This window comes from Salmo salar, chromosome 14 (assembly GCF_965601325.2).
Source record: "Salmo salar chromosome 14, fSalSal1, whole genome shotgun sequence".
Lineage (NCBI taxonomy): Eukaryota > Metazoa > Chordata > Actinopteri > Salmoniformes > Salmonidae > Salmo > Salmo salar.
Window position 1 is genome coordinate 87263003 of NC_138304.1, and position 25092 is coordinate 87288094.

The following is a 25092-nucleotide window of genomic DNA, read 5'->3' on the forward strand; positions in this document are numbered from 1 at the left end:
ATACTTGGGGTCCAACATGTACACTTGCGGTGTATATGGGCTTCAGGCAGAAGTCTTCATGCTTTTTGATGTATTTCAGAACTTCAGTTTCCTCTGCTTGGAGCAACAGTGAAGTGGGCAGGGCAGTACGGATTTCTTCTCTTACATCTGCAAGCAGAGCATTGTCTCCCTCAGTCCGTGCAATGGCTACTGCTATAGGTTTCAGTAGTCAGGATGGCCGAGCGGTCTAAGGCACTGCGTTAAGGTCGCAGTCTCCACTGGAGGCGTGGGTTCATATACCACTTCTGACAATTGTTTAGTGCCTCTCCCGCAGGAGTCATGCTGCTTTGCAGTAATAATAAGATGATGAAATAACAATTAGTAATAAACCCTCTCAACTGCAAACCTTATGGTCCCGTGTGGCTCATTTGGTAGAGCATGGTGTTTGCAACACCAGGGTTGTGGGTTTGATTCCCATGGGGGACCAGTATGAAAAGAAATTATGTATGAAATGTATGCATTCACTACTGTAAGTTGCTCTGGATAAGAGTGTCTACTAAAATGTTTCATGAGATTCAGGCTTCTCTCCCAAAATACATCATCCAGGAGGATCCTCTTGATGGGGCTGTCCATATCGGCAGACTGTGATATGGCCATTTCTTGGAGAGACTCCTTCCCCTCCAAGAGGCTGTCAAACATGATGACAATACCACCCCAACATGTGTTTCTGGGCAGCTTCAATGTGGTGCTCTTATTCTTATCACTTTGCTTGGTGAGGTAGATTGCTGCTATAACTTGACGACCCTTCACATACCTAACCATTTCCTTTGCTCGCTTGTAGATTTTATCCATTGTTTTCAGTGCCATGATGTCCTTGAGGAGCAGATTCAATGCATGAGCTGCACAGCCAATTGGTGTGATGTGAGGGTAGGACTCCTCCACTTTAGACCAAGCAGCCTTCATGTTCGCAGCATTGTCTGTCCCCAGTGGAAATAACTTCTGTGGTCCAAGGTCATTGATGACTGCCTTCAGCTCATCTGCAATGTAGAGACCGGTGTGTCTGTTGTCCCTTGTGTCTGTGCTCTTGTAGAATACTGGTTGAGGGGTAGAGATTATGTAGTTAATTATTCCTTGGCCACGAACATTCGACCACCCATCATAGGTAATTGCAATACAGTCTGCTTTCTCTATGATTTGCTTGGCCTTCACTTGAACTCTGTTGAACTCTGCATCCAGTAAATGAGTAGATAAAGCATGTCTGGTTGGAGGGGTGTATGCTGGGCGAAGAACATTCAGAAATCTCTTCCAATACACATTGATTTCATGAGTTGTTGCTATCGATAAGGTGTCTGATTCATCATTTTCACCTCGAATAGAAGTAGAGAGACTTTTGTCAGGAGTTGCTTGTTGTGAGCACTGAGGGAACTTTATGCACTTGGCCAGATGATTCTGCATCTTTGTTGCATTCTTCACATATGATTTGGCACAGTATTTGCAAATGTACACAGCTTTTCTTTCTACATTAGCTGCAGTGAAATGTCTCCACACATCAGATAGTGCCTGTGGCTTTTTCCTGTGAAAATTAGGAAAAAAATAGTAAAGAAAAAACTAATAAAATTCCATGTACAGATTAATAGTTAAGTTAGAAATGATTTAAACACACTTTGCTGTAGTCTACTATTTACCAGTTAACAAAAAATCATGCATGTCATATAAAATATATTCACCCCACCCAGTATTATAATCAAAACTTACCAGAAAGCATGTAGTCCTTGGCTCAGACAGTGTAGTAGTGTGGTTCAATAGCATCTCATTAGTGTGCAAGATCTTGAGAATCAGCTGCACATGTGATGGAAGAATGCACTGTGCATGCAGAGGGTTGCAATTCTATTGAATTTGGGATAGTTTAACCAAAATATGCCACAAGACCAAGAATTGCCTTGTGTATCCCACAAAAATGGTTCACTGTTATAAGCTAACTTTTTAGATAAATGTAAGAAAAATTCCCCAAATTCCAGGGCTTAACTTCCCATGGAAAATTTCCGGAAATATTCCAGAAATTTACCGGAAGGTTTCTGACCTTTTGCAACCCTAATCACCTCTCTTCCCCTCCCCTCTCCTCCCCTCTCCTCTCTTGCCCTGTCCTCCCCTCTCCTCTCCTCCCCTCTCCTCTTCTGCCCTCCCTCTCCTGCCACCCAGCTGTCCAGACAGGGAGGTGATGGCTGCCAAGTGGCCCTGTGTAGCGCAGATTAGATAGTGCCACTGCCTGAGTAAGACAGGCGGAGGAGCTGTGTGTGCGTGCTTGTGTGTGTGAGAGAGAGAGTTTTGTGTGTGTGTGTGTGTGAGAGACACAGCCAGTGTTGCCAGTGTTAATGCAGTCCTCAGAAGCACTCCAGCCTGTCAACACAACCCCTGGACCGATGTTATATAAATCTGTTCTACAGACAACAATGCACTCTGATAGCCAAAGCAGTGTATTTGTGTGTGTGTGTGTGTGTGTGTGTGTGTGTGCGTGCGTACGTGCGTGCATTATGTTTTCATTTCTACATTAGAATATATCTGTTAGCATCAGCATGCGAATACACAAACACTATGCTAAAATGTTGCAAACAGTACAACACTGTTTATACGTCAGCTGTGTAGTTTACCACATTAATGTATGTGTCTGGTTTACACCCTGTTCTATTTACCCAGCAGTCTGTGTTTGTTTTTGGTCGTTGTGCTTGTAAAACTATAGTTGTGACCGTTCGTATGTGTGTGAGCGTTTGTTTTCTCTCCACGCATAGCCTGCTCTACTTCAATGCTCTATCGCTTAGTGTTGCGCCAACACATCTCAGACAGGACAGGAAGTGGGGGGAAAAGCTCCTCCGCAACCTGCAGCTGAATTCCATAACAGAGTGCCACTGGCAGGGAAAAAGAAAGTGAGGGGGCAGTTGAACATAAAGGGGCCAGAGGGATACCTACCCCTGTCTGCCTGCTTTTGGGGACTGGGGCAGGTACTGGGGCTTGGGGTTAAGGCTGGGGCTAAGGCGGGGGCTGGGCCTGGGGCTGGGCATGACGGGGTGGGTTGGAGGAATGATTACCTCAGCGGTGCACTGTCTGCCCGGACGGGGGTGGAATACAGTGGTGCGCTTCAACCACCCGCCTTCCAGGACGCCACTGTTTATTTTTGTCTATGGGCTGATGGGAAATGTGACTGCTGCAGAAACAAACTGACACCCAGTGCAGCCAGCAGACCAGAGCTGGAGCCAGAGAACCAGGGCCAGAGAACCAGGGCCAGAGAGCAAGGACCAAGCAGCCAGGGCCAAGCAGCCAGGGCCAAGCAGCCAGGGCCAAGCAGCCAGGGCCAAGCAGCCAGGGCCAGGCAGCCAAGGCCAGGCAGCCAGGGCCAGGCAGGGTGGAGGCCGGAGGGTGAGGGGGGTTATTCACAGTGTTTCAGAGCTGTTAGCTGGCGGAGGCGTGTGGTGGTGATACGATGGAAAAGATGGCGAGTGCGTGACCAATGTGAGCTGTGGCCTGTTCCACTAGCCCATAATGTTCACAATGGGTTTAAAAACCTTCCAAAAGAGACATAATCACAAGGTAATTCAGCATTCATGCCCGTCCGCCACATTAATTCACCCCCATTTCTGTTGGAGGCACCACACTATTTCCATTGTCCGTGTCATTTGTTAGTACGTGGACGTGAGTAGCTATCGCAGCATGTCATATTTTTTATTTGGATTTTATGGTTTGGCCGCTTTATGAATGTGCCGCTGGTGTTGTTCATGCTGGTTTGTTAGTCTAATGCAGAACCAGCAACCAGCTCAATGCCTGGTTCACATGATTTTGGAAATGACGCCCTTTATCTACTTCCCCAGAGTCAGATGAACTCCTGGATAACATTGTTATGTCTCTGCATGCCGTTTGAAGGCGCTAACTAGCGCCAGCTCAATTGCTAACTAGCATTAGCGTAATGACTGGACGTCTATAGGTATCTACTAGCTAGTAGATACCCATAGACTTCCAGTCATTGCGTTAATTCTAGTTAGCATTGGCTCGCGAAACTACCTCTAACATACTGGACATCCATGAGTTCATCTGACTCTGGGGAAGTACTGCAGATAAAGGGCCTCATTGCCAAAATCCCAAAGTATCCCTTTCTCAACCCACTCCCATTGAGTCACACAGTCAACTAGGCAGGGAGCTGCCCTAGCCCTGCGTTATTATAATCGGCCTGGTCTGTTTTCACTCACAAAAATCTTTAGAACCATTATAAACGTCAGTGAGAATAAAACTCTATGACCCAACTCATTATGTATTATTTACATTTCAACCAAAGCAAAACTATAAAGTATAAATAAAGTAACATTTTATCGGTCAGGGGTTTTGCGTTTGCCATGCAAAATAAGAACCGTAGTGTTACACGTTGCTTCAGACCATAATTCAATAGGTGACTGGCTTCTATTTCTGCGTTTGGGGTTATTTTCATTATTTAATTGTTCTACAATGCTCTGTGTCAAATGTTGAATTACTTGTTAAATTAAACTGGCTCAGGGAAGACATTGTAACATCTCTACAACATTCAGTCAGTCTGGCTGTCTCTGTGTGACATCGTTGGTACAGTCAAACGGAGTGGAAGGAGGTTTGGGTAGAAGTACTCCAGACCACTTTTGATCCTATGTAACTGACTCGGGTTTGAACCAGGTCTCCTGCTAGCCACAGAAATGTGTTAGCCCATGGAGCTGAAGCATAGGCGTTAGCTCAGGGAGCCAATGCAAGTATTCAGGTCTCAGGCAACCAACCGTAAGCACAATCACAAGCTCAATTCCGCACCACCTCGCCTAGCGGTTGAGTCAAACTCTGACCCATGGGGACAGCTGGACAGCGCACATCTCATCTAGTCACATCCCTCTTTTTAATCTGTTCACCACACAACAGTCTAATGTCCACCAGGGTTGATGCTGTGGAAATGTGTTTGTTTACGCTAGCGGTCATAGTAATGGCCATAGGCTCTGTGAGAGCGGGACACACTCATTTCACCCAGTGGGCGGTGCTATACATCATGGCCAATGTAGATTTCAGCACACATACTGGTGCACACAGTGTAGAGAACAAGCTGAACTCTCGCTCGCGTCCAGATTGTGGAATCAATTCAACACAACGCTAAACCATAGGGTACAGGTTGGCTAAGCCTAACTATAGTACTGGATGTTACTGTTACATCAGAGAGCCACAAAGATGAAGTAAACAAATGTAATTGCTGAATTCACATTGTTTGCTATTTCATGCAGCCACAGAATAGAAAGAAACATAAACAAAAATAAATTTGATCTGAATTTTCTATGTTTAAGGTTGAGAGATATCATTATCGCAAAGTAATGATACTGGGTGAGTAAGTATGCATCCAGGATAATATGGTAAAGTTGTCCTCGTGTATAGTCCCTCAAACAAATAAATAAGACAAAGAACATCCAAAATCCATCAAATGAAATTATTAGGATTATAATCTTTTTAAACTTTTACCCCCAATTGGTAGTTACAGTCTTGTCCCATCACTGCAACTCCCGTATGGACTCAGGAGAGGCAAAAGTCGAGAGCCATGTGTCCTCCAACACACAACCCTGCCAAGCTGCACTGCTTACTGAACCCAGAATCCAGCCGCACCAACGAGTCAGAGGAAACACTGTACAACTGGCGACCGAAGTCAGCTAGCAGGCACTTGGCCCACCACAAGGAGGTACTAGAGAATGGGACAAGGTCAACCCGGCCAGCCAAACCCTCCCTAACCAGGACTACTGGGCCAATTGTGCACCGCCTCATGGGACTCGCGGTCGCGGCCAGCTGTGACACAGCCCGGGATCGAACCCAGGTCTGTAGTGACATCTCAAGCACTAGCAATGCAGTGCCTTAGACCACTGTGCCACTCAGGAGGCCAATAAAGTATTTAATGAAGCCAGCAACGCAAATAATTCTTCACAGTGATTGACAGTATACAGGTATTATTGCAAACCAGAGCCTAAATCTTGTCATGATCAGTTTCTTATATTTCATTCAGGTAAATGTAGTAGATTGGTTTGATAGGCCTTTGGTTGGCTAGCAAGGAAAACTTGACGTTACGCATCGTTCACTTTTGGGAAAACTGGTTCAGTCACATGGTAGCTAGCTATGGTTAGTTCAAATAAAGCAAAATTCTGTACTAATATGAAAGTGCAATTGTAAACTATAAAGTATCAACATAGCTTAATTTAGAAATGAGGTCCCAGGCGAAGGGTTCTCGTTTGAACGTAGACCCACATTGGACAGTCCTTGCACTTTGAAACCCATGGTGACGTATAGCACCGCCCATCAGGCGAAATGGCGTGAAAAGAGTGCGTCCCCTGTGAGAGTGTGGCACAGTTTTTATACTGTTGCACCTAATGTAGTGAGGGCACTATGCCTCACCTCTTTCCTCCTCCTCTCCTGTCATTTGTTTTAGTTAAACTGTCTTCGTTCACTTAGATGACAGACAGAGTGGAAAATGAGACATTTTTACAGCTTTTGGTTTGGTCGGTCGAACGCATTGGTTATTCCAGAAATGAGTGTAGCTGAATCCAGACTGACAGCACGTTACTAAGGAGGACATGATTGCTTTGGCCCTGTGTCACTCAAAGCACAAGTCCCACCCCGTCCTCCCAGTACAGCAGAGCCAGAAACAACTAGGTGGTCCTAATAACGTAGGCAGGGTACTGAAACTGGAACCCAAACTAGGTAAAAAAGAAAGAAAAAAAAAGTTTCCCGCACATCGTAATTTGGAGGTTTATATAAATGAGGGATTTGAGTTGGTGGCCAAAGCACTGCTAGCTGCATGTTGGAACACATGAGGCTCAAACTAGGGCTCTGGTCGGCAGCAGAAGTCCTCTGTCTTTACTACACACCATACAAGTCATTGACCTGACAGCAACATTACCAGCCTTCTTCATTCTTTTTTCTCCTTTCTTATTTTTTTTTTCTCCCTCCCTCCTTCTGTCTCTTCTGTCCCTCATGTTATGCCCCAGTATTCCCTCCCTCCTTCAGTCTCTTCTGTCCTTCACATTATGCCCCAGCATTCCCTCCCTCCTTCAGTCTCTTCTGTCCCTCACGTTATGCCTCAGCATTCCCTCCCTTTCTCCTTCAGTCTCTTCTTGTCCTTCACATTATGCCCCAGCATTCCCTCCCTCTTTCAGTTTCTTCTGTCCCTCACGTTCTGTCCCAGCATTCCCTCCCTCCCTCCTTCAGTCTCTTCTGTCCCTCACGTTATGCCCCAGCATCCCCTCCCTCCCTCCTTCAGTCTCTTCTGTCCCTCATGTTATGCCCCAGCATTCCCTCCCTCCCTCCTTCAGTCTCTTCTGTCCCTCACGTTATGCCCCAACATTCCCTCCCTCCCTCCTTCAGTCTCTTCTGTCCCTCAAGTTATGCCCCAGCATTCCCTCCCTCCCTCCTTCAGTCTCTTCTGTCCCTCATGTTATGCCCCAGCATTCCCTCCCTCCTTCAGTCTCTTCTTTCCCTCATGTTATGCCCCAGCATTCCATCCCTCCTTCAGTCTCTTCTGTCCCTCACGTTATGCCCCAGCATTCCCTCCCTCCCTCCTTCAGTCTCTTCTGTCCCTCACGTTATGCCCCAGCATCCCCTCCCTCCCTCCTTCAGTCTCTTCTGTCCCTCACGTTATGCCCCAACATTCCCTCCCTCCCTCCTTCAGTCTCTTCTGTCCCTCACGTTATGCCCCAACATTCCCTCCCTCCCTCCTTCAGTCTCTTCTGTCTCTCACGTTATGCCCCAACATTCCCTCCCTTCCTCCTTCAGTCTCTTCTGTCCCTCACGTTATGCCCCAGCATTCCCTCCCTCCCTCCCTCCTTCAGTCTCTTCTGTCCCTCACGTTATGCCCCAGCATTCCCTCCCTCCCTCCTTCAGTCTCTTCTGTCCCTCACGTTATGCCCCAGTATCCCCTCCCTCCCTCCCTCCTGGTCTGGTCCCATGGTTGGGGCTGGAGTGTCAGACCAGACCGACGGCAGCCCCTTATTCGGCTGGGGAACTACCTTCCCTTCTCTTTCCTTCCTTTGCGTGTAGATGAGTCGTTGTGCTCCGTGCCCAATTGCAAAATGAACATCTGGCCTGCATATTGGTTCCATGTGTGAAAATGAGATCAGCCCAAATAATGACCAGACTCAATCAGGGACCTGGGAGAAAGAGTAATGCATGGTGCTCTTGATTTGTTAGACAGTCCAAATTGGCAGCACCTTATGTAATTAGGGAGCAATTGGCTGAGATTAGACTGGTTTCGGACCCTGACCAATCATTAATTTGGACCCCCGTACATTTACATTCCCCTACGTCCCGCCTTTGCCCCTCCGACCCCCTTCAGAATATTTGCCAAAGCGCTATCAGCTGTTAGCTATTTGTCAGGAACCTCCCTCATACCGGACTTAATTGTTTTAGACAAACAACCAAGCTTGTGGCCTAGTCTTTTATACAGGAAGACACGGCTGCTTTGATCCATACAATATTCCTCAGTAGAGCCTCAGAGCTATTTACCAAGGAGATTTATTCACAGACAAACAGTGGAGCAACTATTCCCTGTTCCCTGACTGTAGCCTACAGAATCGGCCAGTTCATTTCTCTAGGCTCCCCTTCTGCATTCTCTAGCGGGAAACAACAAACCTCCACAACGGTTCGCTTCACTGTGGTCATGAAATGCTGATTAAATGCACTTTTATTTAACAATCAACCTTAGTGTTTTGTTCTTACTGAAACAGTCATTTTCTCTCTCCATCCTCTCATCAAAGTGCTAAACATATGTTAATTCAAAATATTTTTTTAAGTGTTTACCCTTTTGCCGGTAATTTCATTTCAGATTTTCCAATCCAGGTGCTGTTGTAAAACAAATTGGGCCGCTGTGATGTGTGGTTGAATGACGTTGTGGAATTAGCATGATCTGTATTGGCAGCTGTACAACTCTATCCTCTTTGGCTGGGAGATGGGATTGTTCTGATGAGAGTGTACGAGCCATCACTGTTTACCGCTCCATTCCAAAACAGGACATGGTTTTATTGGGGGATGTTCTATTCTACACTCCACATAAAAATCAAGGCCAGAAAGTGGTCAAATATTATGTTCTGGAGAGCTGGTACAGTCAGACATTGAAGTCATTGTCCAGGATTTTCCCTTAAATATCTGAACAGTCCGTAGACTAAAAGATGATATATAAAGGAGGATGATATAAATCCCGTCCCAATAACACATTCCATCCATGAATGCATTGAGATTGTTAGGGCACTATGACTTTTTCTGTTATTGTGTAGTACAACATACATTAGGACAACACCACTAGATTAAGATGTAGGCTGAGGCTACTCCCTGGAGATCCCCAGTCTGTCCCAAATGGCATCCTATACCCTATATAGTGCACTACCTTTGACCAGAACCATGTGGGCCCTAGTCAAAAGTAGTGCACAATATGGGGAATAGGGTGCCATTTGGGACGAACCCATTGTAACCCTGATTGACTGTAGCCTCCACTATGTCATGTCAGACACTGGGTTTCCTCTCAGTCAGACAGAACAACATGGTTGTAGAGTGTAAAACAAACAAGCAGGCTCCCGCCAAGGAGCTGCTCGTCTCGTCACTACACGACCTGCTGTGTGTTCCGTCTGGCACTCTGCCCAACATCTTACACTGCTACACTGCCGAGTGTGTGTGTATTTGTGTGTGTGTGTGTGTGTGGGTGTGTGTGTGTTTGCGTACACTGCTACACTGTCACACCACAAGTGCCTCCTCCCTCCCTCTAACCAATATTCAGGAATTTAACCTGTCTATCCTCCTTCCTTCTAGAGTAATTGCCTTATCTCTCTATAGCCCCTGGGACATCACGCTACCGCGCCACACCCAGCGCCACACCTCGATCATGTTCTGTCTCAGTGCTCTCTCTCATTGTAATTGGAAGAGTAGCTGGTAGGGCTACACTCTCGGAGCTGTTTTTACTCTCACTCTCTTACTCTCTTAGTCTTGCTCTCTTTCTCACTCTTTCATTCTCTCTCAGTCTCTCTCACTCACTCACTCACTCACTCACTCACTCACTCACTCACTCTCTCGCTCTCTCTCGTTCTCTGTCTCTCTGTCTCTCGGTCTCTCTGCCCATGCTTTGTTTGAAGAGGGGCCTCTAAATGAGAAAGGGAGAGAAATAAAGAGAGTAGGGAAATGGAGGCGGGGGTGTGATAGAGTTGTTATTTTTATTAAAATATGCTTTAGCCATGGAATGTGCATTAGCTGTAGATGATTTCCTATTAGAGGCTTATCTGCTAGGCATTTGGCTCAGGGCCTGCTGGCCTAGGTACTATGGTCTGTTTCCCAACTCAATGAGGGGGAGGAGGGGGAGAGAGATACAGGAACGGATGGGGAGAGAGATACAGAATAGGGAGAGAGAGAGGGGGAGAGAGGGAGAGTGAAAGATAGGGACAGAACGGGAGAGAGAGAGAGGGGGGAGAGTGAAAGATAGGGACAGGGGGACATAAAGGGAGATAGAGAGGGAAGGATAGAGAGTCTGTCCATACAGAGTAGAGGGGCAGGGGAATTCACCAAGCGCTGCCATAGAAACCCTGGTCGTCCATGGCACCATTGGCTGAGCCAGTGACGCGGAGCGGTCCAAAGCTCCCCAAGCTACTGTCATTCTACTGAGTAAAAGGAGAAAACGTGAAAGTTTTCTTAAAAATGCAGTTCGGGATCTTGAGCACTTACAAATTCGTAACATATTGTATGAATTGGAATTCATAACCTATCATACAAAATGGATAACGTAGTACACAATGGTGCACAATTTTCGCAGACCCGTTTTGGCTCGTAAGCGCTACTTTCAAAAATTGTCCCAAAGGTAAGTGTCCTCTGCCCATTTATCACCTGTAACAGAGAAGATTTGAGAATTAAAGTGATGCTCCAGAGTTTTTGTACAATTTCAGCCACAATTTTCGCGGACCCGTTTTGGCTCGTAAGCGCTACTTTCAAAAATGGTGGCTGAAATTGTACAAAAACTCTGGAGCATCACTTTAATTCTCAAATCTTCTCTGTTACAAGTGATAAATGGGCAGAGGACACTTACCTTTGGGACATGGGTAAAAAGATGGAGATAAGATGGGTGTGAGAGTGCTGAAGTTTAGGTATGGTTAAAAGTATGTTTAGCTGAGTTATTGGATCAGTGTGGTGTTTGAGTTGGGGCATAACTGGGGAGTTTTCATTTAAACACATCTAATCGAATCCTCCTTACGGAATCTATCTACCATCTCGGGGGTATTTTAAGGTTTGATAAAGATAACTTGTTTGTCACTCACTTTTTACCTTTTTCTTTCACCATCATAAAAAGATGCTACCCCTTCCCGTTGGGGAGAGCTCTGGCATTATAAATTCTATTTGTTTTTCATCAGAAGTTATTCCTCCGTATGGTTTTGGTTCAGTCCTCGAGAAGATTTCCCCTGTCGACTTCATCTACAAAAGATGGAAACTTTTTTGTTTTGGAGAGAGAACTTTTGCCAGAGATACTGCTGCCTTAAAGGTGCAATCTGTGATTTGTACATAGATTTTTAGACTTTTAAGTGAATCTTAAGGAATATAACTTACGAATGCTTCAACTGTCTTACCCCATGAAAACTCAAAATATATGCTTGTTTGTAAACAATGCAATTGTAAAGAAACACTGTGTATCTTTTAAACATGGTTAAAACTATCATTTTATCTCATGGTTGGTCAGTCCTTGCATCCATAGCTCTGTCTATGAATGCGATTGGTTACATTTCTCCAGCCCCCTATCTCAGCTGTTTCCCAAAAAGTGATGGAGGAAAATTCTGTTGTTGTTTGAATTACACTCTGCAGCTTTAAGAACACGATAAGTGAGTATCCCTGTGACAACTAGAAGTGCTCTCACTCCCAGCCACACACAGAGTTCCCCTCGGGAGCAGTGAAAATAATAAGAGTTGCTGTTGCGTAACATCCTCGGGTTACGTACGTTATTGTGAGTGAGTGATACAGTATTCTAGAATTCCGACACTTGTTGCAGCCAAAAACCCCTGCAACCCTGACCTCCAACAGAAGTTCTTAGAAGCTTGTAAAAGCCATGCTCACAAATCTCTGCATTCTTCCCAGCTGGTTCACGCTGCTGGCTGGCTGGGAGTGTGAGAGCTAGTTGAGGCTCTCTAAATGTGGTGTTCATTTTCATTTTTATAGCAGGCCTCATTAGGGACGTGTATGTTTTCACAAACAGGTTATTCCCGACTGCAGATGTTAGCGCTGCTTGCTAGATGCTAGCGTACTGTAGCAGTGTGGTGGATCTGCTCGGCTTCTTGGCTCTCGATTCAGGACTACTGCAGACTACCTCATATCACCAGGAGCAACTCACACACACTCACCAATAATTGATTCACATTCAAAATCCTATTTCACCTAACCCCTAAACTTAACCCCAACCTTAACTCTAACTTTAATCTCTAACCCTAACTCCTAAACCTAACCCCTAACCCTAATTCTAACCCTAAACCTAACCCTTAACCCTAAAATAGCCCTTTTCCTTGTGAGGACCTGCAAAATGTCCTCAATTGTCAGCATTCTCCTTGGTTTACTATTCTTGTGAGGACTTCTGGTACTCACACACACTCACACGCTCACACGCACACGCTCACACACATTCACTCACTCACTCACTCACTCACTCACTCACTCACTCACTCACTCACTCACTCACTCACTCACTCACTCACTCACTCACTCACTCACAACATAACAGCAATCAGTCTATAACGTGTCTACTGCTTCTTGTACCTGTTTTTTCAACCTGGATCTCAGTTGTGTTTTTGAACAAGAGAACAGCTTTTTAGCAGTATCTTTGCTGTTTTACATCAATGTAAATGATGTTTTTGAACTAGAGGACAGAGTTTTGGAAACAAACGCACTCTGAATAACAGCAAGCTGTTTACTGTTAGGGTTTTAGCACGTTAGGTAACTCCTGAATGGAAAGTAGCCCACATGCATGCCAAGGTGATAGAGAACTGAGGCTTAGCTGAGTTGACAGTCACAACCTCACCCCACAAGCTGCCTGCTGATTGGCTGCTGTGAAGGTGTGTTTGTTTCAAAGCCAAGGCCTTATTCATTAATTTGTATGCGTGAGTATACTATGTTTATGTGTGTTTTTATTTTTTTTATGTATGTATGTGTATGCATGTGAATGTGTGTATGTGCACGTGTGTGTGCATGTGACTGTGTGTGTGCATGTGACTGTGTGTATGTGTGGGTTCATGTGACTGTGTGTGTGTGACTGTGTGTATGTGTGTGTGTATGTGCACTTTGTTTGTGTGTGTTTTGCTAGGATCCTGAGTTAATTGGCCCCGTGGCAAATGAAGCAGGAAACAATAAGCTACATGCTGACCAACCGGAGCTTCTCCTGAGCTGCACTGAGCTGAGCGGGCCAGAGGGAACAGGGAGGGGAGAGCTGTCCTCAACCAGGTCTTATGTTTAACCTCATCGTTAGAGAGGGGAGGGATCAGCACCACTGGACCAACTCCTGCATGCCCACCCTGCTCTCATCTCCCAGGAAGAACAGTCCATCCAGGATACTTAGGGAAACAACGATGCAAAACAGATCTATTTTCTCTATGGTTGCATCCCAAAGTGTATCCTATTCCCTATATAGTGCACTACTATTGACCAGAGCCTTATGAGTAGTAGTAGTGCACTATATAGAGAATAGTGGGGCATTTGGAAGGCGTACTATATTAACAACACTTTGTTGTGTCGTTATATTAAAGCTGCTTGGGAATTTGGTAATATAGGGCCAGGCACATTTGACATTGTTTTTGTTTTGCATTCTGCTCCGTGGTAAAATAAATCATAGTACATACTCTGCTGTTCTATAGCGCGTCCATTGATGCAAGCGTTTCGCCACACCCGCAATAACATCTGCTAAAACATCTGCTTAGGAAACAGCAGAGAGAGCACGCCCCTATCCACATCGACGGGACTGCAGTGGAGAAGGTGAAAAGCTTCAAGTTCCTCGGCATACACATCACTGACGATCTGAAATAGTCCACCCACACAGACAGTGTGGTGAAGAAGGTACAACAGTGTCTCTTCAACCTCAGGAGGCTGAAGAAATTTGCCATGGCCCCTAAGACAATCATAAACTTTTACAGATGCACAATTGAAAGCATCCTGTCGGGCTGTATCACTGCCTGGTACGGCAACTGCACCGCCCACAACCGCAAGGCTCTCCAGAGGGTGGTGAGGTCAGCCCAACACATCACCGGGGGCACACTGCCTGCCCTCCAGGACACCTACAGCACCCGATGTCACAGGAAGGCCAAGAAGATCATCAAGGACATCAACCATCCAGAAGGCGAGGTCAGTACAGGTGCATCAAAGCTGGGACAGAGAGACTGAAAAACAGCTTCTATCTCAAAGCCATCAGACTGTTAAATAGCCATCATTAGCCGTCTACCACCCGGTTACTCAACCCTGCACCTTAGAGGCTGCTGCCGTATGTACATAGACATGGAATCACTGGTCACTTTAATAATGGAACACTAGTCACTTTAATAATGTTTCCATTACTGCTTTACTCATTTCCTATGTATATACTGTATTCTATTCTACTGTATTTTAGTCAATGCCACTCCAATATTGCTCGTCCATTCTTTTACTTTAGATTTGTGTCTATTATTGTGAATTATTAGATATTACTGCACTGTTGGAGCTAGGAACACAAGCATTTCACTACACCCGCAATAACATCTGATATATATGTGTATGTGACCAATAACATCTGATAAATATGTGTATGTGACCAATAACATCTGATAAATATGTGTATGTGACCAATAACATCTGTTAAATATGTGTATGTGACCAATAACATCTGATAAATATGTGTATGTGACCAATAACATCTGATAAATATGTGTATGTGACCAATAACATCTGTTAAATATGTGTATGTGACCAATAACATCTGTTAAATATGTGTATGTGACCAATAACATCTGTTAAATATGTGTATGTGACCAATAACATCTGATAAATATGTGTATGTGACCAATAACATCTGTTAAATATGTGTATGTGACCAATAACATCTGATAAATATGTGTATGTGACCAATAACATCTGATAAATATGTGTATGTGACCAATAACATCTGTTAAATATGTGTATGTGACCAATAACATCTGATAAATATGTGTATGTGACCAATAACATCTGTTAAATATGTGTATGTGACCAATAACATCTGATAAATATGTGTATGTGACCAATAAAATGTGATTTGACTTGATTTTGTCCATTGATGTCCAATGATATCCGAGGGGAAAAGTAACGTGTTTGAAGCAACGTCTTCGTTGTCGTAATATATCAAACGGACGTGGCAGTTTCACCGCTACGGATTTCCAATTTAAAAAGGGCAGATTTGGATTATATTTTAGTTACTATTGCTCTGAGCCTGTTGAAAAGGCACGTTTAGCTTTTCTGACATTTTCACAGGTCCTCTCTCTATGGCAGTTTCCCAAACTCATCATTAAGCTTTGATTATTGGAATCAGCTGTGTAGTGGTAGGGCAGAAACCAAAACGTGCACCCCTTGGGGTCCCCAGGACCCAGTGTGGGAAACACTGCTCAATGGTCTCATGGCTGTTTTGGCCCTTTTCTTCCAACCCTCTACTGAGTGACTCTGTCTGTCTACAGCAAAGAGCTCATATATTCAGCTTAATAATGATATTGCAGTGTAATTTAGATGATGTAGTGCTTCTCGTTCTCCTGTCTGGCTGTGTGAAGCCCCAGAGCGACTCCATAGATTGGGCTGGGGCCTGGGCAGAGAGAAACAAGGCCGAGGCTGCATGGGGCTGGGCTTCTAGACCTCTAAGCCTTCTGTCTCTCTCTCTCTCTCTCTCTCTCTCTCTCTCTCTCTCTCTCTCTCTCTCTCTCTTTATCTCTTTATCTCTCTGCCTCTCTCTCCCTCCTCAGTGTGATTTAAGCAGAGAGGAGAGGTGTAGTTTATCCAGAGATGATGCGGCTGGGCTTTCATTCATTCTAATGAGCCTCTGGTCCCCCTTAGGTCACTGAGTCATCCTCTCGCAGGTGAAGTGTGCGTGGACGGGTGTGTGTTTCTGTTTGTGTGTGTGTGAACAGGGTTTAGAAAGTGTCAGAGCTTTGGCTGGCTGCAGAATAGAGAGTAGGGGAGAGTTTTATGAAGATCCTGTGCTGCTACCTTACCTCTCCTGTGTATCATCCCAAGCTAGCTACCATGGTCAGGCTCCACTGACTTACCTCCTTCAACCCCCAAACCAGGTGTGTTTGTGTGCCTGTGTGTGTGTGTGCCTGTGTGTGCGTGTGCGTGTGCGTGTGTGTGTGTGCGTGACTGCATGCATATGTGTATGCTTGCATCTTTTCCTGCATGTGAGCATAGTCCTGTATGCATGCGTGTGTGTGCGTGTGTTTACAATGCAAAAGCTGTGTTTGCATAAACAGAGAAATCAATGGCAAATCCCCCTTTTCAGAATACTGCTAGTTGACTAAGTCAGCAGGCTCTCTGCCATCGCCATCTGTGGTGAAACTTTTCAGTGGCGGTTTCCACCCTGCCTGGACCGCCCGCCCCCGCCCCCGGTCTCTCCCTCACCCTCCTCCTCCCTTCTTCCTCGTCTTGCCCCCTCCTCCCCCTGTCTCTCCCTCACCCCCTTCCTCCCCTCTTCCCACTCCTCTCCCAGTCTGCTTGACCGGGTCCTGTGTTCCTCAGTTCCTGTCTGGGCTTTTACAGCCAGTGTACAAAGCTGCTTGAGGCCAGGTGGCCTAAAACAATGGCCATGTAGACAGCAGAGGGAGAGGGGAAGCTTGGGTTTCCTGCTGTTGTTGTTGTCCCCATCACCGTATCAGTCAGTGTGAGTGACTTTTAATAAGTACGTGTCTCTCACTGTGTGTGTGTTTGCGTGTGTTTTTGCGTTTGTGTGCGTGTGTGCGTGTGTGCGTGTGTGTGTGTGTGTGTGTGTGCATGCGTTTGTATTCATGTGGGTGCCATGGCAACAGGGCAGATTGTGTCAGAGTGGCGGAGGGAGGGTGTTGTGAGGCAGCCTCACTGTGGTCACTGGAGGTAACAGAGAAGTAATACAGATCCAGGGTCTAATTGTCTGTTAGATTGGTCCAGGGTCTGAGGTAACAGAGAAGTAATACAGATCCAGGGTCTAATTGTCTTTTAGACTGGTCCAGGATCTGAGGTAACAGAGGTGCATTGCAGGGGCTATAGGCCTGCCTGGTCATTAGACTGATTTATGAGTCTGTGTTTAGTGGATTTACTATACAAGCCCTACGCATGGATACCTGTACCAATTACCCTGGGAAACATGGAGCTCTAACTCTTTCTGATTTTCTCTCTCTCTCTCTGTCTCTCTCTCTCTCTCTCTCTCTCTCTCTCTCTCTCTTTCTCTCTCTCTCTCTCTCTCTCTCTCTCTCTCTCTCTCTCTCTCTCTCTCTCTCTCTCTCTCTCTCTCTCTCTCTTTGTCTCTCTCTCCATCTCTTTCAATTACATTTTCAAGGGGGCTTTATTGGCATGGGAAACATATGTTTACATTGCCCAAACAAGTGAAATAGATAATACACAAAAGTGAAATAAACAGTAAAAAACGAACAGTAAACATTACACTCACAAAAGTTCCAAAAGAATAAAGACATTTCAAATGTCATTGTCTACATACAGTATATTTCTCTCTCTCTTCCCTCTATCTACCTCTCATATACTCTTTTTGTATTTCTTTCTCTCTTCCCTCCTTCCCTATCTATTCTCCTCTTCCAGCCCTCGGCTGAAAAACAGTTGACATTAAGTTTCGAGGGGAATTTATTAACACACAAAAAAGCCTTTAGTCACAAAGAGCCAAGCTGATTGATGCCAGACACACTGTGCCCTGTGCCCTACACTGAATTCTGTGTTTATGTTTCCCCCAGAAAAAAATCTAATAAAAATAGCCAGTTTCCTCCAGAACAGTAAGCCTGAGGTGTTTACAGTAGGGCTGTGTCTTAAATGGCACCCTATTCTCTATATAGTGCACTACTTTTGAACAGAGCCCTATGGGATGCCATTTGGGACGCAACGTAGAGATGTGAAGGGGCCTTCACAAACGGGGGCTGAATTCATCACTGAGATGGACTTTTCTATATTACAGTAGGCCTAGGGTTTACAGTATGTGAGGGGTTTTCCATTCGTTATTTTCTCAATCAAGGGAGGTCATGACATAATCATAGTAGTGTAAGTCAAGATATAATGTGTGTGCGTGCATGTTTGCGTGGGTGGGTGTATGTGTGTGGGTTATCAACCTCATTATCTCCTCTTCTGACTAATACCATAATATGGCGTCCCTACTCTACTCTAGCTGGCTTACAGTATGTGGTGACAGGACCGGCTCACTCCGCATGTGTATCCGCGCACGTTTCTGAGGTGAAAATGAATAGATGAATAATTTAAATGCGAGGGGGCGGATAAAAAAATGTTTTTTCCCTCAGACTTGTACGTCGCCTCAGTCTTCTGTAGACAGGCTGTGTGGCTGTGTGAATGCAGAGTGAACAACCAAGAACTGGTTGTGGTAAAGAGGTTTTCGTTCTATTTGTCAGAGATGATTAATTTTCTCCGCTGATAGACATGTTTAACTGTCACACAAAAGCCATGATTGGATTCTCGGTAGCAAAATAGAAAATGTTAATGCAATGTAAAGTCTTAATAGATTTAAAGCTATAAAAACAATGTTTAATGTTCTACCCACTACTTTCCAAAAATTCTCTGTTACCTTTTGGGATGCATTTCAATGTTAACATATTCACCCAAGTGGTATCTGTGTGTGAGCAATAGACTGTAGAAAAGTTTGGAACTTGCTTGTGTCTCTTTCCTTGTGTCCTGGCGTCACATTGTCCTAAATTGCACCCTAACCCCTATATAGTGCACTACTTTTGACCAGAGCCCTATGGTACCATTTGAGACGCAGACATAGCATGCTGATGAAAGGCTAGACTCCATCATGTTCTTTTCCCTTTAGTCCTAATCCCTTACCTCAGTAATAACATTAGAGACTCCATCTATCGTATGGTCTATGTTTACACTTTATCATAACTAATAAGGTCTGGCTACAGCAGAGAATACCTTCCACACACACACACACACACACCCCACCCCCCCTGCCCACCTTCGTGGTTACGTCCCAAATGGCACCCTATTCTCTATTTCGTGCTCTACTTTAGACCTGGGCCCTGAGGGCTCTGCTCAAAAGTCGTGTGATATATAGGGAATAGGGTGCGATTTGGGATGCACTCAGTGTTTCCAGATTGATGGAGTGATAAAGGCCTGTTTTAAGAGTGCATCGAGAAACATGTGTTTCAAATAAGAGGCTTCAAGGCGAAGCCCCGTAGCCAGTGTTACATTACAAGAAGGAGAAGATTAAAACACAAGGAAAGCATGTTTCAACATTTTTTTATCATCCCTTATCACTTTCCAGCTGGAACTCCAACCGACTTAAACTCTTCAATGTGAAACCATCCCTCTCTTCTAATCACGGGAAGAAATGATACACGTTTATATACAGTATGTGAGCCGTGCCCAGTCGCACACACTGAAAAACTCTCTTAAAGCCGGAATGGAAATACACATCTCTTTTTCCCTCCTTCCCTCCTTTCCCCCTTAAGCTCCTGTTTATTTCTTATACATTCAAAGCTAGATGGGTAAAAGTTAATAGGATTATACACCACTTGCTCTTTTTTTGGTAGACTCAAGGATATTCAGCATAATTACTGTTTCTACTCCTAAAGCTGAGCTACAGCAAATGTAATGTAAAAACCTTATACATTTATTCACTCATTACCTCATGCATATTTGCATTGGATAAACATTTTCTTATTTTAAACTCATAATGAGAGCTTGCTTAATGTATTTGCCTATAGCGTAGTTGGTGCATATACAGATGTAGGACCTTCATTTTGAGCCAGTTTGCTACAGCATGAAAATAATCCTGCAGTAACAGGAAATTTGAATTGTTATGTGGATTATAATTAGTGGACATTTTTTATAGAGGTTTAAAAAAAAATCGTTAGGGCAAATGAAGTCTGAAATTTAAAAGTGGAAATTACAAACTTTAGAATAGTTTTTAAACCACAAAAACACTACAAGTTAAAAATTCCTGCAACAACGTGATGATCAAATTAAGATACGGCATAGAATTAAAAAGGTAGTGTTGGATATTATTTATCCTAATCAGACATCAATAGAAAGCTTGTTGCAATTTCAGTTTAATCCACCAGAAAAGACAGAACGAATATTAGAACAAATATTATGGTTCAACTTAAATATACTAATTGATAAAAAAAAAAATATATATATATATATATCATAAATAGGACTGGTGGAGTTATGTCACACATGCAGTTAACAAAAATATATGGAAATGTCTGCTCTATCCAAAATTACAACCAACTGATTGGAGAATTACCGCAAGAATGGAGGAGGCAAGAATGTCTGTCGGCCCTGCATTAAAGACCAAAATTGGCTAAAGAAAATAGTGATAATTAAAAAAGTATACCAGTTTAATTTAAGGACCAAAAAATTGACAGCTGCACCATACAGATTGCAAAATAGTTTGGAGGAGATTTTCGATGTACTGATTCCATGGCACATGGTTTAACTGATACACAAAACGACACCGGATTCAAAACTTCGAGTTTTTCAATCTAAATTGTTATACAAAATTCTTGCAACCAATAGAATGTTTTATATATATATATATATATATATATATATATATATATATATATATATATATATATATATATATATATATATGCGGGATAAAACCATCCAAGCTCTGCAGATTTTGTCTACGAAGAGACAGAATCATTAGATCACTTGTTTTGGTACTGCCCAAATGTAGCTTGTTTTTAGGTTGCAGGTTCAGGAATGCCTGAAAAAAATGCAACATTTAGTTGCAGCTAACTCTGCAAATTGCACTGCTGGGTGATTTGATAAGTCAAAGTCAATCGATCAATAATATAATAATACTCATAGCAAAGGTTTTTATCTTTCATTTACAATCTGTAGAAACTATGAGAATAGGAAGGTTCAGAACTTTTGTGAAACATCATAGCACAGTGGAAAAAATATATGTCTGCTGGAAATCTAAGCTAGATGGTCCTCATAGATAGATGGGAGGGGTTGAGGGTAGCTGGAGGCTGGTCCCGTGTGGCTCAGTTGGTAGAGCATGGTGCTTGCAATGTAAGGGTTGTGGGTCTGATTCCTAAAGGGGACCAGTATGAAAATGTATGCACTCACTACAAGTCACTCTGTATAAGAGCATCTGCTAAATGACTCAAATGTAAGAACAAACAAAAGATAACTAATGTAAGATATACTGTCTGTGAAATGTATGTAGTAAGTGGAAGCCTAAGTTTTGTTGTCCACTAGTTTACTCCAATTAGGGGAGGGATGGTAGGGTTAGGGGAAAATAATAAAGAAGGAAATTATATTTAATTTGTTTATTCAAATTAGGGGAGGGGTGGTAGGATTAGGGGAAAAGAATAAATGAAATGTGTTTTTATAAAAAAATATATAAATATATGAAGATATGCCATCTGTAGGCCTACATCAGGATTGGGCCAGACATGACAGATGTTATGCTAGTCATGCATCCATATAGTACATGATATCTCCCGGGCCATTTATTAGGCCTATTGTGCCTATGGTGAGTATTCCAGTGGGAAGCTGTGTAGCGTCGTTGCTAGGAGTCTATGTATGAAACAGCTGTGTGGTGTGTCACCCTCAGTAGTTGTCTAGAATGGTATAGACTTGCACTGCAGCTGGGTGGTGGTCAAATAGACTCCACGATTCCATATTTTCTCCATGGTTCCATATGTACTTCCTGCTTTTTGTCTTTGTTCATGTTATGAATGATCCACTAATATATCCCAAGGGAAACTGAACCAGTATCTCTATGTGACAACGATCATATTTGTGTCCTAAACACCCTTACTTCCTCTCGTCTAGCGAGACTTATTCTGGAGGTTGTCCAATTCCAGGCCCTGTCTTTTGGCCCTAGTTGGATCCTGTCGCAGACATGCTTAACCCCACTTCAGGCCTTGGCTGACATGCCTCCCCCCTGAACACAGGGAGGTGCCTGTCTGCTTTGAGTTCCCTCATAATGAAACACTTGTTCTTAAATTGATTTGCAAATTGTTCAGCTTTTAATAAAACAGGCAATACGTTGCATGTGTTTGCAGAGAAAGGAAGGAGTCTCTGGCAAAGGCAAGTGTGTTTTTTTGGTGTTATAAAAGTATGTTAAACTGACAGCCACAGAAATTAGGTTTATAATTGTGACTTTCTAGTACAATCACAATGTGCTCTGGCAAAGTACAGCCTTTTTTTTATATCTCAATATCAAATCATTTTTGGGTAACAAATAAGTACCTTATTGTGATTGTTTTTAATTGAAATGGATTAGAATAAACAAAAATAGCTTCTTAGCAAAGAGCAATTTCTCAGGTAAGAATTTAGCTAGCACTGTCTGGGAGTGTTCTAAGTAGGGAGGGGAAAACTGAATATGTGCTGTTATTGGCAGAGAGATTTGGAACTCTCTTTCTTATTGGTCTATTAACTAATTTACCTCATGGTGATGTCACCATGGAAGGCCAAAACTCCATCCCACCAAAACAGGCTGAAATTTCAAACAGCTCTTACACTAAAAGGGCATTTTCATCATTTTCCAAATTTCGTAGTATTATTCCAACCTAATAGTGTGGAAATATACACTTGAGTGTACAAAACATTAATATTGACTTGGTTTCGCAAGCGTTCTACAGGGATGCTGGCCCATGTTGACTCCAGTTCTTCCAAAGTTGTGCCATACACACTGGAAACTGTATGGGGACTAGGGTTGCACATTTTGTGGAATATTCAGAGGTGGAAACTTTCCGTGGGAATAAACGAGAATATATGGAAATTAACAGGAATATATGGGAATTAACGTAAATATATGCAAATTAATATGAATACCATTTAAATGTAGATGTTTTTTGCATTGGATATATTTACCATATCATATGGAGACAGAAACATAAAACTTTTACTTTATCATAAATAGACATAATTGCAAATGATTAAACCCTTCCAATGGAAACAAAACAAACTATTTAGTTATGAATTTAACTTTAATTAAATGAGTTGACTCTTCACATGGGATGATTTCACTGAAAAACAAAAGAAAGGGAATATTGAATGATCCCCAATGATTCATCGCATCTCCCAAAAACGTTTTCAACATACATCTGTAAACTAATAGTCTAGAAACTAAAGCTTTGGTTGTCTTCCTCTCAGGCTTCCATGTCTTCTCCCTGGACCTCCTCAATGTCCAGCTCTTGAACATCAGACTCTGAGGCCTCATCTTCACTGTCACTTACCAACCTTGTTGAGGATGGCTCGTTGTCAGGCTCAAAAAGACTCAAATTTGCCTGGATGGCCACCAATTTTTCAACCCTTGTACCGATCAGCCTGTTGCGTGCTTTGGTGTGTGTGTTCCTAAACAAGGACCAGTTGCGCTCTGAGGCGGCTGATGTTGGTGGGATTTGGAGGATGATGAAGGCAACAGGGGAAAGGGCGTCATATTCACAAAGTCCCTTCCACCGTGTGGCTGATGAGATATGTTGGCACGACTGCCATATTGCATCTCCATCCCAAAGCCCTTGCTTGGAAGTGTACTTCGCCAGACTGCCAAGAACCTTGCCCTCATCCAGGCCAAGGTGTCGAGACACGGTAGTGATGACACCATAGGCCTTGTTGATCTCTGTACCAGACAGGATGCTCTTGCCAGCATACTTGGGGTCCAACATCTACACTGCGGTGTAAATGGGCTTCCGGCAGAAGTCTTCACGCTTTTTTATTTATTTCAGAACTGCAGTTTCCTCTGCTTGGAGCAACAGTGAAGTGGGCAGGGCAGTACGGATTTATTCTCTTACATCTGCAAGCAGAGTCTGAACATCAGACAGGATGGCATTGTCTCCCTCAATCCGTGCAATGGCTACTGCTATAGGTTTCATGGGTTTCAGGCTGCTCTCCCAAAATAAATCATCCAGGAGGATCCTCTTGATGGGGCTGTCCATATCGGCAGACTGTGATATGGCCATTTCTTGGAGAGACTCCTTCCCCTCCAAGAGGCTGTCAAACATGATGAAAATACCACCCCAACGGGTGTTTCTGGGCAGCTTCAATGTAGTGCTCTTATTCTTCTCACTTTGCTTGGTGAGGTAGATTGCTGCTATAACTTGATGACCCTTCACATACCTAACCATTTCCTTTGCTCGCGTGTAGATTTTATCCATTGTTTTCTGTGCCATGATGTCCTTGAGGAGCAGATTCAATGCATGAGCTGCACAGCCAATTGGTGTGACGTGAGGGTAGGACTCCTCCACTTTAGACCAAGCAGCCTTCATGTTCGCAGCATTGTCTGTCCCCAGTGGAAATTACTTCTGTGGTCCAAGGTCATTGATGACTGCCTTCAGCTCATCTGCAATGTAGAGACCGGTGTGTCTGTTGTCCCTTGTGTCTGTGCTCTTGTAGAATACTGGTTGAGGGGTAGAGATTATGTAGTTAATTATTCCTTGGCCACGAAAATTCGACCACCCATTATAGGTAATTGCAATACAGTCTGCTTTCTCTATGATTTGCTTGGCCTTCACTTGAACTCTGTTGAACTCTGCATCCAGCAAATGAGTAGATAAAGCATGTCTGGTTGGAGGGGTGCTGGGCGAAGAACATTCAGAAATCTCTTCCAATACATATTGATTCCAGGAAGACCATGAGTTGTTGCTATCGATAATGTGTCTGATTCATCATTTTCACCTCGAATAGAAGTAGAGAGACTTTTGTCAGAGGTTGCTTGTTGCGAGCACTGAGGGAACTTTATGCACTTGGCCAGCTGATTCTGTATCTTTGTTGCATTCTTCACATATGATTTGGCACAGTATTTGCAAATGTACACAGCTTTTCTTTCTACATTAGCTGCAGTGAAATGTCTCCACACATCAGATAGTGCCCATGGCTTTTTCCTGTAAAGATTAGAAAACAAATAGTAAAAAAAAA

The 25092-nt window shown here is 43.7% G+C and overlaps 1 protein-coding gene and 1 non-coding gene across 3 annotated transcripts in view; both read left to right on the forward strand.

Annotated features, from left to right (window-relative positions):
* trps1 (trichorhinophalangeal syndrome I) overlaps nucleotides 1-25092 on the forward strand; it is a 174554-nt gene that overhangs the window by 89246 nt on the left and 60216 nt on the right. The window lies entirely within an intron of this gene.
* trnal-aag (transfer RNA leucine (anticodon AAG)) lies at nucleotides 208-290 on the forward strand. Its single transcript has one exon. It is a non-coding gene; the product is annotated as a tRNA-Leu (tRNA).